The sequence below is a fragment of the Macrobrachium nipponense genome, chromosome 12 (genome assembly GCF_015104395.2).
Source record: "Macrobrachium nipponense isolate FS-2020 chromosome 12, ASM1510439v2, whole genome shotgun sequence".
Taxonomy (NCBI): Eukaryota; Metazoa; Arthropoda; class Malacostraca; order Decapoda; family Palaemonidae; genus Macrobrachium; species Macrobrachium nipponense.
In genome coordinates, this window is record NC_087205.1 from 32,968,691 (window position 1) to 32,988,492 (window position 19,802).

The 19,802-nt window shown below is 47.0% G+C and overlaps 1 pseudogene; it reads left to right on the plus strand.

Annotated features, from left to right (window-relative positions):
- LOC135224773 (uncharacterized) overlaps positions 1–19,802 on the plus strand; it is a 406,804-nt pseudogene that overhangs the window by 285,185 nt on the left and 101,817 nt on the right.

Sequence of the window (19,802 nt, forward strand, 5' to 3'; positions counted from 1 at the left end):
GAAAACGAGCTGAGTCCAGAACTATCCCCAAATAGAGAATTGTCTGACTCGGTTCGGTCTGGGACTTCTCCTTGTTGATGATGAGTCCCAGTTCCTGGGTCATTAGAAACGTCTTTCTTAAGTCCTCCAGACACTTGTTCTTTGATTGTGACCTTATCAGCCAGTGTCTAGGTATAGGGATACCCTTATCCCTTCTTGATGAAGCCAAGCCGCTACGTTTGACATTACCCTGGTGAAGACTTGAGGGGCTGTACTGAGGCCGAAACAAAGGGCTCTGAACTGGAAACACCTGTTCTGAACCACAAATCTTAAGAATTTCCTTGAAGTCGGGTGGATGGGGATATGAAAATAGGCGTCTTGCAAATCCAGGGACACCATCCAGTCCCCTGGACGAATCTGCTAGCCAGCACAGACTGCGTCATTTCCATAGTAAATTTTGTCTTCTCTACAAAGACGTTCAGTGCGCTGACATCTAGAACTAGAACGGGTCTCCATCCCCCCCGAGTTCTTGGGTACTAGAAACAGGCGATTGTAAAAGCCTGGTGATTCTAGTTCCAGTACAGGTTCTATGGCTCCCTTTCCTAGATCTGGTCTACTAGATCTAGGAAAGCCTCTTGTTTCGTAGCGTTCCGAGTATTGAGCCACTAAGGCTCTTGGTGTTCTCGAAAGAGGTGGCTTTTTCAAGAAAGGGATCTTGTAACCTTCCCTTACGACTGAGAGGGACCAGGTGTCATCCCCTCCTTTTCCAAGTCTACCAAAAACTTGACAGTCTTGCTCCCACTGCTGAACTGGAGGACTTGTAACTCATTTCCTAAGCCCGGGATCTAAACGATCTCCTGCTGTTCTTCCGCCTGTCTCCTGTCTTCTTCCTCTGAAATCCATCCTGGTCGAGCCTACCCTACTCGAAAGGGCTGCAAAACCTTCTTTTCTTCTTTCTTTGCTGATGCCTGACTGCCCGGAAGACCCTTTCTTCTTACGGATGCGAGTTAGAAGATCTTGAGTGGCCTTCTGAGTTAGAGAAAGTAATATCCCTAACCAGAGCTTGCGGAAAAAGATGTTCTGAGAGAGGGGCATACAGGAGTTCCGCCTTCTGCGCGATCGTAACTCCTTTGGTGGCGAAGGAGCATATAAACAGCGCTCTTTTCTTCAAAATCCCCGCCGTAAACAGGGAAGCCATCTCGTTCGCTCCATCCCTCATGGCCTTATCCATACAGGCCATAATGCTAGTTAACTCCTCCATTTCTGTGGCCTGTATGTGTTCTGCTTTCCTGGCCAGCATCCTAAGGCCCAGTCCAAGAAGCTGAATACTTCAAATGATCAAAATATACCTTTAACGAAGTGGTCTAACTCCGTCATGGACCACATCACTTTCGCTGAATTGAGGGCATGTCTCCTTGAGGAATCTACAATACCGGAGAAGTTCCCCCCAGGGAGGAGGCAGGTACTCCCAGGCCAAGAGCTTCTCCAGTCTCGTACCACATTCCCGCCTTAGACGCCAGCTTAGCCGGAGGAAAGGAAAAGGGGGTTTTCACTGCTTGTCTCCGTTCCTTCAACCAGTCTCCTATTCTTGCCATCGCCTTCTTCGCCGAAAATAGACAACTTCATCTTGATGAAGGCTGACTGTTTTTGCGACTTCCTTCTAACGAACTGCGACTGAGGAGAACGGGGAGCCGCTGGTTTAAGTCCTCTCCAAACAGCTCAAGGAGAGAGCAAGAAAGCACTTATAGTCTGCAGCCGCTTTAGAAGGTTTATATCCTCATCCTCTGAAATTTCATCTAATTCCAGACTTCCTTCTTATCTCCTTATCCTTATGGGTAGAAGGAACAAAGTCGGAAGGTCCTTGTTGATCCGAACTGTCGTGCGTACCTTCATCAAAAGCCTTGCTGATGAACACCTGTGTCAGGCGAAAATTCCTGAACGTCAGATGCGTCCTTGCGTCGTGAACTGGAAGTGTCCTGACGTCGAGAGTCCAAAGTGTCTTGGCCCCGAACGGCTGGTACATCCTGAGGCCGATCCCTTGCTGTATCTTTGCCTCGAGCGCTATATGTTTCCCGACATCGGGAGCTGGATACACCCTTCCTTCGAGAGTTGGATACGTTCTTTGCTAGCGCACTGTGAGAGTCCTTTCGTCGCGAGATGCATGGGTCCTGGCGCCGAGGGCTGGCTGCGCCCTGGCGTCGAGAGCTGGATGCGTCCTGTCGCCAAGAGCTGGTTGCGTCCTGATGACGAGGTGCTGGATGCGTCCTGAAGACGAGTAACTGGATGCGTCCTGACGTACAACAGCGGATGCGTCCTGTCCGCGAGCACTGTATGCGTCTTGTTCGCGAGCGCTGTATGCATCTTGTTCGCGAGCGCTGCATGCGTCCTGCCGACCCACTTTGAATACGTGCTGTTGAGCGACAGACTGTTGGGAACGAGCGCTGCTTTTCTCCTGGCGAGGAGACCTGAAGGTGTCGTCATGACGAGTTACCAAGTCCGTATCTCGTCGTCTAGGTTGGAAGGAGAGGAGAGGCGACGAGAGCTAGATTTAACATGGTGTAGAGAATCGAGGGAAGGTTTAGCATGAGAAGAGTATCGTAACCTCCTGACATCACGAGGACGGAGTTGTTCAACTTCTTGAAACGGTGTTTCCTCCCTTGATCTCTTCACTGGCAGCCTGTCATCCTTACGTCTGCCCGACTGGAGAGGAGGGCGATTAAAAGCTTCTACTAGTGAAGTCAAAAACTGCTCTTGCATGACCGCCATGAATGATCTCGCTATCGTTGCTGGGTCCTGCGGTTCCGAAGGAGACAGGCGTCGAGGTATGCTGGAGGAAGGAGAAGGTTCTCTAGAGAATTCCCCGTAGCCTGAAGGAAGAGGAGATCTCTCATGTCTCCATGCGTCCTGCGGAGAATCATCCTCTCTAGTTCTCGTCCTTTTTTGCAGGCGATGCGTCCAAGCCATCATCAGAGGAAACGGTTCCGGGCTAATCCATCTACTAGAATGGGGCTGGGGGCAAGAACGAAACCGCGTCAGATCAGGACGTTGCTTCCAACTCCTCTTGAGCGGTCTCGATTCCTCAAACTGCCAATCTGCGTCGAGGAGAGGGGCTCGGAGAAGACGATACCCACTTCCGACGCGCCTTTCTGTGGCGGTCAATAAGCAGCTGGAAAAAGCAACAGGACTGCTTGAGGCGACGGCTGGACCGAGGATCAGTTCCTCTCACCCCCTTACGGTCATCGACGTACCTTTTCCCTTGGTCCTGGGAGCTTGGTAGAGGTCTAGACCTAGGGGCATGACAGGATCGATCAGTCGCCACCTCCACTGCACTTTCACAAGCACTATCCACTTATTTCACCTTCACTCTTACCTTGTTTTAAGGCTGCAAGTTGCTCCTAAAAGAATTTGCATCTCAGCCGCCATCTTGACGTACTGAGGGTCATCCGAAGTAGCTACAGGTCCTGCTACAGGAGAAGGAGCTACTACCTCAGGAGCAGGTTCTAATAATACAGGGGTCAAGGGAATGGAAAGGTCTACACTAGCTTCACTTCCAGACCTAGACTTAGATTTAGATTTAGAAGCCCTCCTGACTTTATCTAATTCCAATCTACGCACATAGCGTTTCATATCCAACCATTGTTTCTCATCCAAAAAAACCCTTGCATTCTTTACATCTTTTATCCAAGGCACATTCAAAACCCCTACACCCCAAACAAACAGTGTGAGGATCGACCGAAGCCTTCGGCAATCTCACCTTACACTCCTCATTCACACACACTCGAAACTGTTTCTGAGACATCTCAAATCAAAGAATCATCCAAAGAATAAACCAAAATAAAGCCAAAGCGATTGCCATCCACAGAATACGTCACCAATTCAGTAGAAAAACAGCGACACAGGGAAGCGAGCGAAAAACCCGACGGAGGACTAACAATGATGTTGACAGTCTAACCGGCAGAGATGATCTGAGGGAAATAGAAAATGGGAATGGTTCCAAGTACCACCCTGTAAGGGTTGTTAACCACCTAACCGGACACCTACCACTCGGCGGTTGCCGCGAGTTTTGAAAAATCTGCCGAACCGATAGAGACTATAGCAATGATATTGTTATTTTACATAAAGTTTTGTACATACTTACCTGGCAGACATATACTTAGCTTACGTCTCTGACGTCACGACAGAATCAAAACTCGCGGCTAACGCGACAGGTAGGTCAGGTGATCTACCTTACCCTGCCGCTGGGAGGCGGGTGTAAGAACCATCATACCTTTCTTGCCAGATTTTTTCTCTCTTATACCTGTCTCCTGAGGGGAGGCTGGGCGGGCCATCAATCGTATATGTCTGCCAGGTAAGTATGTACAAAACTTTCTTTATTGTAAAATAACAATATCATTTTTGTACATGAACTTTCCTGTCAGACATATACTTAGCTGATTGACACCCTTGGTGGAGGGTACAAGACAGAAAATAACAAAGAAAAGGTAAACAACACCTGTTGTAGGATAAAATAACCTTGGTTCTTACCTGTTTAGGCTGAAGACTTCATAGATACTGTCTATTAGTCTGCATTGCCATAAGATCTACAGCGAGGGCGTGACCTACAGCTGAAAAGACTCTTTGGGTCTACTAACGGGACTTGATATCCGCTTACTTAGTAGAATCCAAGTCGGATCATGTCAATGGGGGTTCGCCCTCTTCTATGACAGAACCTGTCCACTACCAACGCAGGGGAGCTTCAAACAAATCCGATCACCTAACCAAACTAACGTTATTAGCATTACGAAACGAAAAAAGATGCCTACCTGCATCATTTTTCATACAACCATATGAACTCAATTACCAAAAAAAAACAAGGGAAAAACTACTAAGGATATGTTCCAGCTCCCTGCCCCAGCACCGAATCCGCCGATACGTACGGGCCTAACGCGAAGCACTCGTCATACGTAATACTGACGTCTTTTAGGTAGTGGTTGGCGAATACTGAATTACATCTCCAGAATGTAGTTTTTTTCATCAGATTCTGAAGAGACATATTCTTCTTAAAGGCAAGGAAGTGGCAATCGCTCTTACTTCATGAGCCTTGACTTTTAGGATCTTGAAATGTTCCTCATTACAAGCTTTATGTGCTTCTTTCACAACACTTCTAATGAAGAAAGACAGCGCATTTTTCGACAATGGTCTGCTGGGGTCCTTTACAGAGCACCATAGTCTATCCTCAATGCCCTTAAGGGTTTTCTTCTTCTGAAGGTAGTATTTTAAACTCCTAACAGGGCAAAGAGTTCTTTCAGGTTCTTCCCCTACTATGGCAGATAAACCACGAACCTCAAAGTTCCTTGGCCACGGATTTGAGGGGTTCTCATTTTTTGCCAAAAACGAAGGAAGGAAGGAACAAACCACGGAATCTCCTTTGAAACCTACCCTTCCTTCTAGGGCATGAATCTCACTAACCCTTTTAGCTGATGCTAAAGCCATGAGAAAGAGAGCTTTCCTCGTGAGATCTTTGAAGGAGGCTAAATGTGGTGTTCAAACCTAGCGGACCTCAGGAAACGAAGAACCACATCCAGATTCCAACTTGGAACTTCGCTCGAGGTTTTCTTGGAAGATTCAAAAGATCTTAAGAGATCATGAAGATCTTTGTTATTTGAAAGATCTAGATTCCTATGTCTGAATACCGCAGCCAGCATGCTTCGGTATCCTTGATAGTAGATACTGCCAAACCGCATTTTTCTCTGAGGAAAACTAGGAAATCTGCTATCTGAGTCACAGAGGTACTGGAAGAGGAAAACTTCTGGTTCCTGCACCAACGGCGAAAGACGTCCCACTTCGACTGGTAGACTTTAAGGGTCGAAGGTCTTCTAGCTGAGGCGATAGCCTTAGCAGCTTTTGTCGAAAACCCCTTCGCTCTGACAAGACTTTTGACAGTCGAAAGCCAGTCAGATTGAGAGCGGGGAGGTTTCTGTGATACCTGTCGAAGTGGGTTGTTTGAGCAAATCTAGTCTCTGTGGAAGTGCTCTTGGAAAGTCCACCAACCATTCCAGTACCTCTGTGAACCAATCTTGGGCGGGCCAGAACGGAGCTACTAGCGTCATTCTTGTCCTCTCCGAGATAGCAAATTTCTGATGGGGTTTGTCCTAGTACTTTGAAGGGGGGAAAGGCGTAGACGTCTAGCCCTGTCCAATCTAGGAGAAACGCATCCACTGATACTGCTCCTGGGTCTGAGATCGGGGAGCAGTAAAGTTCGATTCTTGCGTTCTTTGCTGTTGCAAAGAGATCGATGTGAGGTCTGCCCCATCTTCTCCACAGGTCTTGGCATACTTCTGAGTGGAGGGTCCACTCGGAAGGCAGGAGTTGATTCTTCCTGCTCAGGAGATCGGCCCTGACGTTCCTTTCTCCCTGTACGAATCTGGTGAGAAGACTGATCTTCCTTGTTTGAGACCACAGCAGAAGATCCCTTGCTGTTTCGTACAGGGAGAAGGAGTGCGTCCCCCCCCTGTTTTTTGATGTACGCCAAGGCTGTTGTGTTGTCCGAATTGACCTGCACTACTGCATTTCGGACGTGGGGTTTCGAAGGAGGCATTTCAGTGCCATCCAGGACTGCCATCAACTCTTTCTTGTTGATGTGCCAGGACACCTGATCCCCCTTCCAGGTGCCTGACACTTCTCTTGTCCCGAGCGTCGCTCCCCAACCTGCCTCCGATGCGTCGGAAAACAACACATGGCTGGGGTTCGGCATGTAGAGAGACATTCCTTCCACAAATCGAAGTGGATTGTTCCACCACCGAAGGTCTCTCTTGATTTCCCTTGAGATCTTGAAGGAGAATTCCAGATCTAGGGAGAGAGACGCCTCCAGTTCTGGTATAGGAAGAACTGTAGAGGCCTGAGATGCAACCTTCCTAGAGAAACGAATTGCTCCAGCGAGGAGAGTGTCCCCAGCAGACTCATCCACTCCCTCGCTGTGCATGCATCTTTCTCTAGGAAGGTCGTTATTTTCTCGTAGCAACGAGCTATCCTCTCTGGCGACGGAAAAGCCGAAAAGCCAGAGAAGCTATCCGAATCCCAGATAGATCCTCTCTTGACTGGGGGATTAATTGAGACTTCTGGAAGTTCACCAGAAGTCCCAGCGAACTGCCAATGTAAGGGTCTTTTGAAGGTCCTCCCAGACATCTTTCTTGAGACTCTGCTCTGATTGCCAGTCGTCGAGATAAAGCGACACCCTCACTCCTCCAAATGTAGCCACTGCGCCACGTTTTCATTAACCCCGTGGAAAAACTTGGGGTGCAGTTGATCAGGCCGAAGCACAAGGCCTTGAATTGGAAGATGTTTCCTCCCATATGAATTGTAGATACTTCCGTGAAGAAGGATGGATCGGCACATGAAAGTAAGCGTCCTGAAGGTCTAGAGACACCATCCAGTCCCCTGGCGAAGAGCCGCTAACACTGAGGAAGTTGTCTCCATGGCGAACTTCCTCTTTTCCACAAAGACGTTCAGGGCGCTTACATCCAACACCGGTCTCCATCCTCCTGAGTTCTTCGGAAAACTAGGAAAAAGTCTGTTGTAAAAGCCCGCAGAGCGGGGATCTTTCACTAGTTCTATAGCCTCCTTCTCTAGCATGAGATCTACTGCTAGAGAAAGGGCTTGATTCATGATGGGGTCCTTGTACTTGGCTACCAACTCCCTCGGAGTTGTCGTCAATGGTGGTCTTGACGAGAAGGGAATGAGGTATCCTTTGCTGACAATCGATAGGGACCAATTGTCTGCCCTTTGTGGGCCCAGACGTCGGCAAATTTCAGTAGTCTGGCACCCACTGATGTCTGGAGTCCTTGACCGCTATTTCTTCCTCTGACTGACTTAGAGAAGGTTTTACCTCTCTTAAAAGGTCTAGTCCCTCTGGTTGCAGAACCTCTGACAGCGGGTCCTCCTCGAAAGGGCTCCTGTCTCAGAGGAGTCTCTTTCTTGGTCTTGGGTTGGAAGACAGAGCGAGGTTTCCTGGCCGCCTGGGCTAACATGTCCTGAGTAGCCTTAGCTGAAAGGGCACTCGAGACATCTTGGATAATTTTCTTGGGAAACAGAAGCGGAGAGAGTTGAGCATACAAGAGCGAGGCCCTTTGCGCATGAGACACTGCCTTCGTGAGAAACGAACAGTAGACCGACCGTTTCTTAAGCACTCCAGCTCCAAACAGTGATGAGACTTCACTCGATCCGTCTCTCACTGCTTTATCCATGCAAGTGAGTACACAGTTAAGATCTTCAGGAGACAGAGCATCTGGGGGTCTTGTCTTATTAGCCAGAACACCTAAAGACCAATCAAGGAAGTTGAAAACTTCCAGACTCGGAACATTCCCTTCAGTAAGTGGTCAAGTCGTTCATTCCCCACGTAGTCTTGGCGGACAAGAGGGCGGACCGACGAGCAGAATCCACTAATGAAGAGAAGTCCGAGTCCGCAGACGAAGGGAGAGCGAGGCCTAAAGGTTCTCCCGATGTCGTACCAGAATCCCAATCTGCCGGTCAGTTTAGACGGAGGGAAAGAAAAAAACCGTCTTCCCTTTCTCTTCCTAGAAAGAGCCATTCCCCAAAACCTCTCAGCGCCTTCTTCATGGAAACAGTAGGTTTTCATCCTTACACAAGACGAAAACCTTCGACGTCTTCGAAGTGGAGAATAACGAAAGAGGAGAAGGGGAGCCACAGGAGAAAGGATATCTCCAAACTCTTTGCAGAGTAACTCTGTTATTTCTTATAGGAGGAAACTGAGGCGTCTTTTGGTCCTTCTTCTTCTGAGGGGTCCTGTTCCTCCTGAGCTGAAGAGCCCTCCTGATCCTTAGAGGCGCGACTATTCTTAAAGGAGTCTCTAGAGGAAGTTAGACGTATACGTCTTGGAGACAATGCTTCAGGCAAGTGTCTACTTGCCACATCCTTCTTGTCTGGAGGAGTGCGGTCTCCCGATTCTTGAAGCTAAATAGGAGACAGGCGGCAGTCAGGTGCAGAGCGCCTGTTTGAAGAAGAACTTCTATCAGGCTCTTGGCGCCTATCCAAAGGAGAGCGGCTACCAGGCGAACGGCGCCTGCCATACGAAAAGCGCCTACCAGGCTCTTGGCGCCTGAACCGAGGCGAGAGAATCTCTGGCGACGAGCGCCTACTAGGTGAGCGCCTACCAGGAGAGAAGCGCCTGCTAGGCTCTCTGCGCCTGACCCGAGGCGAGTAAAAGTCGGGAGAAGAGCGCCTGCCAGGCGAAACGCGCCTAACAAGCTCTTGACGCCTGTCCCGCGAAGGGCGCCTGTCCGATTTAGGGCGCTTGTCAACCGGAGAGTGGAGGCGAGACGAGGAGCGGCTACGAGGTGAGTAGTGCCTACTAGGCTCTTGACGCCTGTCAAGGGGAGCGATCCTGTCTCGAGAAGAGTGTCTGTAGGGTGAGGATCTCCTACGCGCAGTTTGCTCCTTGTCCGAAGGAGAAACTTGTCTGTCAGGCGAATGTCGCTTAGACGCAGATGTGATCTTGTCCGAAGCAGAAAGCCTCCTGCGAGAATCCGAACGCACAGGTGAGCGCGCCGCTTCCGTCGAATAGCGAGAGTCAGGAGAGGGGAGCCTGGACTTCTTTACAGGAAGCGAGACGTCCTTCCTACGACGAGAAGACACGCAAAGAGAACCAGCCAGAGCCGAAATCTGCGCCTGAAGGTTAGCCAACACCCTTGCAGGAGAATTCACAAACTCGTGAACAGGAGACGAGGCTCGATCTCCGCTCGGGGAACGATACTCCTGAGATCTCTTACGCTTCTTCGCTTCCACTCCTCAGGCTCTTCCGAAAAAACTTCAGGGCTGGAAGGGCGGGCGCAGGGAGCGTTCCAGGCTCTCTTCGAAGGGCGCGAGGCTTCCGAAGAGCTCCATCCTCTTTTAGGAGAAGGCGAAGACGACGACGAGAAGCATGGCGCAAAATTTCTCTCTTGGAGCGATCCAAGGTAGCCTGGGAACGATCAACAGGAGCTACCGAGGGGACGCCTGACCGTTGGGGATGCTCCCTAACCTTCCTGCGGCTTTCGACTTTCTCCTCACTGGGACTGGGAGTCTGGAAGAGGTCTAGGCCTGGAAGCATTAGGGAGCCGATCAGACGCACCCTCCACTGCACTGGGCTTCACTCTTCACTGCACAAATCACTACTGGAATCACTCACCCCCAGTTGCCCGATTTTCCTCTCCATACTGCGAATGGTGGCCCTCATTGAGGCCACCTCCGAAGGCGCATCTTCGGCTTCGGTGCAGGGAGCAGGAGCTGAAACTGACAAAGGAGCCACTTCCAAAATAGGATTATCTACATCCAACTCGCCAACACGAGATCCACCACTGCTCCTGGAAGAAGCTTTCCCAACTTTATCCTCCTCAAGCTTCCCCAAGTAGGAAGACAAAGACCTCCACTCATCCTCATTCAGCTCTTCACATTCATTACAAGGGCCATCAAAGGTGCATTCATTCCCTCCACACCTCAAACACACCGTGTGAGGGTCCACCGCAGCTCTCGGCAGCCTCACCCTACACTCAGTCACACAACAAACTCTAAACATAGCAGTTTTCTTAGCATCAACATCAGACATCACGAATCCAAGAAATTCCAAGAAAAAATCCAAGAAAAGTCCAACAACCGTCCACAAATCGCGAACGCCAGGCCAAAAGATCGGGCACTTCACCAAAAGTCCGCAGAAACAATCCAGGGCGAAAACGAGAAAAGAAATCCAACTGTCAAGAGGTACCGACAACAGGTGTGGTCGACACCGACGCCAGAAAAAATCTGGCAAGAAAGGTATGATGGTTCTTACACCCGCCTCCCAGCGGCGGGTAGGTAGATCACCTGACCTACCTGTCGCGTTAGCCGCGAGTTTTGAATTCTGTCGTGACGTCAGAGACGTAGCTAAGTATATGTCTGACAGGAAAGTTCATGTACAAAAACTATATATATATAAAACTGCCATGGTAAGTTCTATTCATAAAAACCTAATACTATATCAGTATATTAGATTCGACCTTGTTGTTCCGATGGACCTTCCCCACCTCGTGTTTATCACCTGGCTGGGAAGGCCGCTGGTCGATCGCGGTGAGCCACCTGGTTACGGGGTCCTCCACCCGTCCCCCCTCCACACATTGCCACCCACGCCAATAGGTGTTGACTCGTTTCTCACAGCTAGCGTCCGAGTCTGCATGAGAGGGGGTGACTCACGGGCTTGTGGGGGTTCCCCCTACTGGTGCTCTCACTCATCACATGTCTCAGGGGCTCGGGACCTTATCCCCCTACCTCCTCCGACCTTAACTGGCCGCAGGGGTTGGAAGGTTCCCCTACCCCAAGTACTTCCCTACCCTTCCCCCCCCAGTTCAGTCCGGCGGTAATACTCCGCCGCTACCGAACAACAAGAGAAGGGGGAGGGGACCACTGGGCTAGGTCTATTTCCACCTAGGATAGTTCACACGAGGACTTGCTGATATGATGGTTTTCAGTTACTTTTAAGGACCTTTTGTTGTTACTCCGGGGTTTTTAGTTCTACCTCTTGTCCTATCCCTTACTCCAACAGAAGTTTGACCTTGCTCACTCAGTATTCTCAACTCCGGGCCACACGGAGAACTCCGGAGTTTATTTTACCCATATAACAAGTGAGCCTAGGCGGAGGCAGAGACTATTCCCCCCCTCGTAACTATTCTACGTGGTTTTAAGTGCATGCCCCTACTTTAAGTCCTTATTCATATGGAGCGAGCTTTAGAGCTTACTCCGGCAGTTTCTTTTGCATGCCACTTATACGTAGAACACTATCCGTCGGTCCTACTCCAGCACCCCCGGATATTTTGCATATTTTTTACCACCGAGGTTGTCATTGGTACTCATGTATCCTTTGACTTACAGATGTCGTGCTGCCAGGAGATTGGGTGTAGTGGCCGTCCTTCAAGACCCATGGCGGCCATATAATTTGACCGCTCCCATGCTGATGCGCAGTGAAGGTGGAGGACTTTCTAGTTTGGCACCATGAAGCCTGCCAAACCTGCTACTTGCTAGTAGGCGATGCCTCACTAGTAGTAAGTTTCTTAGCACTATCTTCATTCATCACCTGGAATACTTGTTATTATTGTATATATTTCACATGTGGGAGGTACATATTCATATAGTCTCAACACAACAGACATTCCGTCCCCTACCCTTTCCCTAACTCTAGACCTTTCTTACAGGGATCTGACGAGGAGAAGGCGGCGGCTTTGAGCACCCTCAAAGCATGGGTGGGAGGATTTGGCCGGAACTCGAAAGGCCGCCCCTACATCCTTACCCAGGACATGGCTGACCTGATCCCCCCTTCCTGGAGCCAAGAAGGATCAGCGGTGGACCCCGTAGTGGCCGCCCCCTTGCTGGCCGACCTCCAAGTCATGATCTCCCTTTAGGATGGGGACTTTCCAGAGGATGTAGCGGAAGACGTCGCGGTAATGAACCTCGACGTCGAACCCATGGCTATAGACTCGATGGGTACAGGTAAGGGTGTAGTAGGGGCACTTCTACAGGTTCTCAGGGCCCTTTCCTGAGTTCCCTTTCTCCATCACCTTCCACTGATCCTTCTACTTCTACTTCTTTCCGGGGCTTCACTGAAGACCAGCGGTCTGTCCGTCCGTAAGGTTACTTCAGTGATCCCCAAGGCTAAGTCGTCTGAGGAGAAACTTAAGAAGTCTCTCCCCAAGAAATCGGTCATCTTGGCAGACGCTGTAACTCCGGCTCACCACCCCGGATCAGTTAAATCAAGGGAGGCCTCTTCGTCAGCGTCGAGGTCCCCCAGACGTAAATCTCGTAAGGATCGGGTTTTAAGTTCCCTCCTTTCGATCCCGAATCCTTCTCGGCCAACATCCTGGAGCAGGTGGGACTTATCGTAGGGTCCTTGGTAAGAACAACAAGGTCGGCTCGGTACTCTCCCAGCTCTCCAGTTCTGTTGCGTCTTCCGGCCAGTCGATCCAATTGCTGGCAGAACGGCTAGCTGCTCAGGAGAATGCCATCGCCAGGATTCAAACCTCGATCGCGGCAGGACCCCCCCCTAGCTGTGCCACCTTCTCCTCTCCCAATGCCAGATTCCAGCCAACTGCCGGAATTCAAGGCGGCCAATCCTTGGAGGATTGCCTGGTATGCCCCGTTTGTCAACGGAAATGTTGACCATCGAAGGCATCGGGACTCGAAGGCGGGAAGACTTCGAGTTCCACCCCAGGGACCTTCAACCCCCATTCATTGGCTACGTCCGACTAACAGAGGCAGCCATGATGAGAGAGGGACAAAGTTCCCAAGGAGACAGTCATCCTTCCGAGGGAACAGGCGCAGCAGACTCTACTGAGAAGCCTAGAGGAATGGGGATGTGAGAACACCCGCATCACAGCCTTTAGAAGTCCCTTCACCATTTTCACTCCGGTGGAAGGGACTCCGCTACCACTCACCCTTAAGGTAGTGGAACCAACCTTTCAAGCAGCCCTGAAGGACGATTGATTGATTGATTGATTGATACTATATTAATCTAGCATCGTGACAACTAGGTCATTGATGCCGACTATATATAAAAAGACCCTAATAACCCCAATAACAATAATTTAACAGAACCACTCTAAAATATGATAAAAGACACTGGCAATTACAAAACAAATATAAAAATAAATTATATAAAGAACTATCACACACACACATACATACATATACACACACACACACACACATACCACAAACATACGTACATGCACACTCGCATACATACCACACAATTTCAATAAGAATAAAAGCAAGGCGCACACAAGCATTACAGTTTATCTAAAAATACCAGAGTTAAAAAGAAATCAAAACAAGCCAGTCATGTTAAAAATCCCATTTCTCCTAAAATTTTTGATAACTTAAAAACATTATTCTCCTTCCCATAGTATAGATATTGATTGCGCTGTTCCACCAAAAACTGGGCACTCAACCAGCAAGTGCATAACAGTCAGTGGAACTAGGCAATCCTCACAGTATGGTTCGTGATCACGACTCATCAAGTAGGAATGTGTCAGCCTAGTATGTCCAATACGCAGGCGGCACAGAGCTGTTTCAAACCTTCTGGGCATAAAAATCGTACTGCCAAGGATTGATTGCAGGTGCAATTGTTCTCATTTTTACATTTGTAGTTATATTTGACCAAATATTTTGCCAAAGTACTTTATGCTTCTCTCTAATTGGAGTATATAAATCTCTGCACGGCAGCTTAAATGATCTGGGTCTCAATACGAGAAACAGCCTCCTTGGCAATTGCATCAGCGCGTTCATTTCCAGATATTCCAACGTGTGCTGGAACCCAACAAAATTCAATATTAAAACCCCTCGCTTAGCTAAAAATAACCATTCCAGAATACTTAAAACTACTGGATGTTTGGAATAAAAATCTTTCAGTGACTCTAGAGCGCTTCTAGAGTTCACAGTACACAATAAAATTCTTATCATTACTTTTTAAAACTTCTTTGACAGTATTTAAAATTCCATATAATTCTGCAGTAAATGCAGATGCATTACTTGAAAGCTTCCACTACGCTCAAAGGACGGAAAAAACTATGCCAAAACCAGCGCCTGCACTGGTTTTGGATCCATCAGTAAAAAACTGGGATAAAATTGTCATGTTGTGACATATGATCTAAAAAGGTATACCCCGTAATATTTTATCAGAGACATTCTTTTTTGGTTGATTGAAGTAGTTACAAAACTCTACTGCTGGGAATTTCCAAGGGGGAGTTACAGATGCTTGACCGGTAGTACACATTTGTCTGGAATGTTCAGGTCTTGGGGGAGGGTTGATTTTCAGTCTGAAAGGCATATGGACGTGGCATCTTTGGATGACTTTCATAAAAGCTATCAAATCTTCCATTTCTTAGCGACTGGCATACTAGGGATCCTGGAAGTCTTTGGAATCTGAACCAGCTTCGAGCCAGAAGAGTCTGGTAATGTAAGGCTAGGGGCATTTCCCAGCATCTACTAACATACTCTCTATAGGGAAGTCCTAAAAGCTCCAGTAGCAATCCTCAATTCCAGTATGGTGAATGGTGTCTAAAATCTTGAGGCGACTTGGGGTAGCCGAGGTGTAAACTTCACATCCATATGTTAATTTTGATAAAACCAAGGCTTTATACAATCTCAATAACTGGAGTCTATCTGCTCCCCAAGATGTACTTGACAAAACTTTCAAGATATCCAAGGATTTTCTGCACTTAGCCCTGAGATTTAGGATATGGGGAAGCCAGGTCAACCGAGTATCAAAAATCATTCCTAAAAACCTTGTTTCGTTAACACAAGATATTCTCTGGCCATTTACATATAAATCTGGATCTGCATGTATCCCTCTAATTCTACAGAAATGCATGGCTACAGTCTTTGATGAAGAAAATCTGAAACCATGCACTTCAGCCCATTTCACTACCTTATTATTACTATTTGTAGATGACGTTCTGCTACTGACATACGTGCAGCTGCAAAGATAAAGAAAAGTCATCCACAAAGAGTGTGTGCATAACATCAGCAGGTATTTGCTTTACTATGTCATTAATTGCTAGAGCAAAAAGCGTTACACTCAACACACTGCCCTGAGGAACACCTTCTTCTTGTTTACAGACTTCAGACAGAACTGCTCCTATTTGTACTTGAAAATAACGATTTTTTAAGAATAGCTTGATAAAAATAGCTAATTCTCCTCTTAAACCATTATTCATGGACTACTTTCAGAATTCCATACCGCCACGTAGTATCATACGCTTTTCCAAGTCGAAGAAAAACCGTGATAAAGTGGTGCTTAGAGGCAAAGGCTTCACATATTGCAGACTCCATTCTAACCAAGATATCAACAGTGGATCGCATACTGCGGAACCACCATTGGGCCGGAGAGAAAAAGTTTCCTCGCTCTAAATACCACACTAAACGAGCATTCACCATTTTCTCCATTAGGGCAATTGGACGATAATTTCCTACGAAAGAACTATCCTTTCCAGGCTTGACAAAAGGAAGGACTCTTGCTAGTTCCCAACATAAAGGGTAGTAATGTTCTTTATAAATTCTGTTTATTCATACTGAGGATAAATCTTTTTTTAGTATTCTGAGCAGCATGCTTGATCATAGAATATGAAATTTCATCAGGACCAGGAGCAGATTCTTTACACTTTGAGAGAGATCAAATTCTCTCATAGTAAATGGAATATTATATGACTCCTCTTTATTTGTTGTGAAATCAAGATAATGCTGTTCCATTTGCTTTCTGCTGTTTGCATACGGTTTCTCATTATCTTTTTTAGATATTTTAGCAAAATGTAGGGCAAACTCATTTGACACTACTTTTGGATCTCCTACATTTATGCCATTTATTTTTAACACAGGTGGTTGGTCTAGGTACAAACTTTCCTTTTGCTATTTTCCTTATCTTCTTCCACACTAATGTGATGGGAGTTTTGCAATTTATGGAAGAAATGAAGTTTATCCAAGATTTTCTTCTGTGCATTTTTTAATTTCAACCTAAACTTTGCCCTAGCCTTACGAAATTCTACAGATAATAGTTACATTTCCGTCTTTTATACCTAGTAAACCAAGATCTCATAGTTCTATGGGTTTCATGGCATTTCTTTGACCACCATGAACTGGTCGGCGCAAAATATGACCTGATGTTCTTGGAATTGACTGAAGTCCAGCTGCAAATAAAGTAGTAATTAACAATTCCATAGCATCCTCAATGCATCCAAATTCATCTCTGCGTAGCTTCGATTGAACTATGCTCTTCAAATTTGCCCAGGTCAGCTCTTTTTACACTCCAACGGGGTAATCTTGAACATGGAGGACTTGATCCAGTGCTTAAAACAATTGGAAAGTGATCACTACTATACCTATCATCGATCACTCGCCAATTAAAGTCCATAAGGCATCGGCACTAACATAATTGGACAAGTCTATGGCTGTTAAAGTACCGGTCTGTACATGGAAATGGGTGGGTTCTCCCGTGTTTAGAACACCAACATTTTCACTTTCAATAATGGATGACAGGCAGTTTTCCTCTCTCATTAGTATTAAATCCCCCCATAAAGGATTTCTTCCATTCATATCACCTAGGATGATGAAAGGCAGAGGAAGCTGTCTGATGAGATTACAAAAATCAGTACTAGGGAAAGCTACATTTGGTGGAAGATATACAGAACAAATTGTATATTTACGTGCCAGAAACACTTGCACTGCAACAGCTTGCAAAGAAGAATTAACAGGAAAATGCTTGTGTGAGTATCATGGCGAACATATAACATTGCTCCACCCCGGTTTCTATTGTTTTGATTTAGATGTGAATGGTAAGCAACATATTCTTTAGGGCAAGGAATAAGATCACTGCTGAGCATAGTCTCCTGCAAAGCTATACAAACAGGAGACAGCTCAAAAATTAACATTTTGAGCTCCTCCCATTTAGCTCTCAGGCCCTGACAATTCCACTGAAGAAAATTTAAGAAATTACTTGAGTTTAGAGGCCTTGATAATAGGGCCTCTTTGAAGATATTTTGTCTTCGTAGGGTTGCCAGGAATTTGGGGGGGAATCCTACTTTGTTTTTTCTTAGAGGGAGACTGCCTGCCACCCTCAGCCTCCTTTCTTTTTGGGACTGGCATTGCTACCTGCATACAGGAAGCAACTTCTGGTTCTTGGTTGGCTGCCTCCGTAGCTGGTGTTCCAGGCTCCCAAGAAGCCATTGCATCAGCTAAGGAGGGCGACTCCCCACAAGCGGCATGCACATCAGCAAGGACAGACGTAAATTCCAAATTACTCACACCAGTCAAACTGATGCTGCTTCTAAAGAAATTGATGCACCAGCCAAAGCTGATGCTGCCTCCAAAGAGGTTGATGCATCAGCCAAGGCTGAAGCTGCCTCCAAAAGAGGCTGATGCCCCAGCCAAAACTGATGCTGCCTCCAAAGAGGCCGGTGCACCAGACAAAGCTGATGCTGCCTCGAAAAGGCCAGTGCTCCCAGCAAAGCTGATGCTGCCTCCGAAGAGGCTGGTGCACCAGCCAAAGCTGATGCTGCCTCTGAAGAGGCCAGTGCTCCAGCCAAAGCTGATGCTGCCTCCAAAGAGGCCGGTGCACCAGCCAAAGCTGATGCTATTGAAGTTGTAGACATTTTATTTTGAGCTTTACCCAAGTTGTTTTTGTTGCTATTTTCTGTTACATGGGATTTTTGAGTTTTTCCACCTGTTCTAAATGAATTTGAAGCAGTATTTGAATTAACTTTCCTCCTTCTCAATTGTTGTCTATTTGCAGCAACACTTGCAAAAGATACTCCTGGTCTTATATATTTGTTCAGTACTATTCTTCTGGCTTCTGCTAAAGTAACTTTCTCAAGGACTCTAGTATATTGTATTTCTTTCTCAAAAAGGAAAACATCACACGAGTTCGAGGAGGACTGGTGTGCTTCCCCACAATGAATGCATTTTGGTTCAGCATGGCAATCACCATGCTCAACTTCTCCACAATTTATACAAATTGCAGGGTTTCCTTGCAACTTGGATCTACAGGATCCAATAATATGCCCGTATTCCTGACAGTAAAAACACCTCCTTGTCTCGGCACGTACTGTTTCACTTTATATCTGTACCAAGCTGCTTTAATAAAATTTGGTAACCTCAAAGAATTAAAGGTTAATAACAACTGTGGCATAGGACACAATGCCCCGTTTACTTTCTTTTTCAGTCTTTCCACCTTCAATACCCCCTGATCTTTAAGTTCATCTTCCAGTTCCTCTTCAGGATGAATCATAAGGTGAGGAGCATATATAATTCCTTTGGTATGATTGAAGGTATCGTGTGGTTTACATTCACTCTGACTCCTCCCAGTAAACTCAGAGATTTCAATTTCTCACTTTCTTCTACTGATCTAGTCTCTACTAAAGCTTATTTCTACCATGTGGCAATATCTTAGGTTCCCTCCCACAGCATTTTACAATATCCCTATGTACTTCAAAAATATTCATAACTTTATCCTCAAATGTAATGGTTAGATATTTATCAAACTCATTAGGGACACATCCTCCAGATTCTTCTAATGATTTTCTTCCTACAAAATTTCTTCTCCCTTGATGGGGAGTATATGGTGCCAGTAACCACACTGGACTGAATAGTCCTTCCCATGTCTGGTTCCGTGCAATGGTCATCAGGATTTTGGGTTTCAAGTTCCTCATAGAATGATATATAGCAAATTCGTCTAGGTTTTCCCCATACCCACCATGGAGCCACATTTAGAGGATGCAATCCCTTACTGGGGCACCCTAGGGGTACAACCTAGATATACACCCACATCCAGTACCTTGAGGGTCATCAGTCCATCGAGATCAGACCCAGCACTGAATGCAGGGTTTGACATAAAAGTTTCCCCTCGCTCGAACACGTTGGGTACTCCAGTTCTACGGGTGGAGAGGCATGCCGTCCCACTCCACCCTCCTTCAACTCCAGAGAACAGTAAGAGCAAGTCCAAATTCATGCTAAGGTCATCAACAAAATCCATCCGGACAGAGGAAGGAGAGAAATTGTGAAAATAGGAGGAGGTGATACAGAGTACCAGGATTAGTCAGGATGCATTCTGAATTGACCTTAGTGGCATGGCAGTACCTACCGGGATGAATAAATCACCCCACCACCATTGCTCAATTCTTCATTGCACCACGCAAGCCCCCCCACATACAGCAAAGTTCCTGGTCACAAGGGGGGCCTGAAGGACGAACCCCTGCCTCAACTCCGGGAGACGGAACCCACCTCTCTCCTGGTCCCAGGCTCCGAGACATACTTCGAGGGGGCAGTTCCTACCTTCT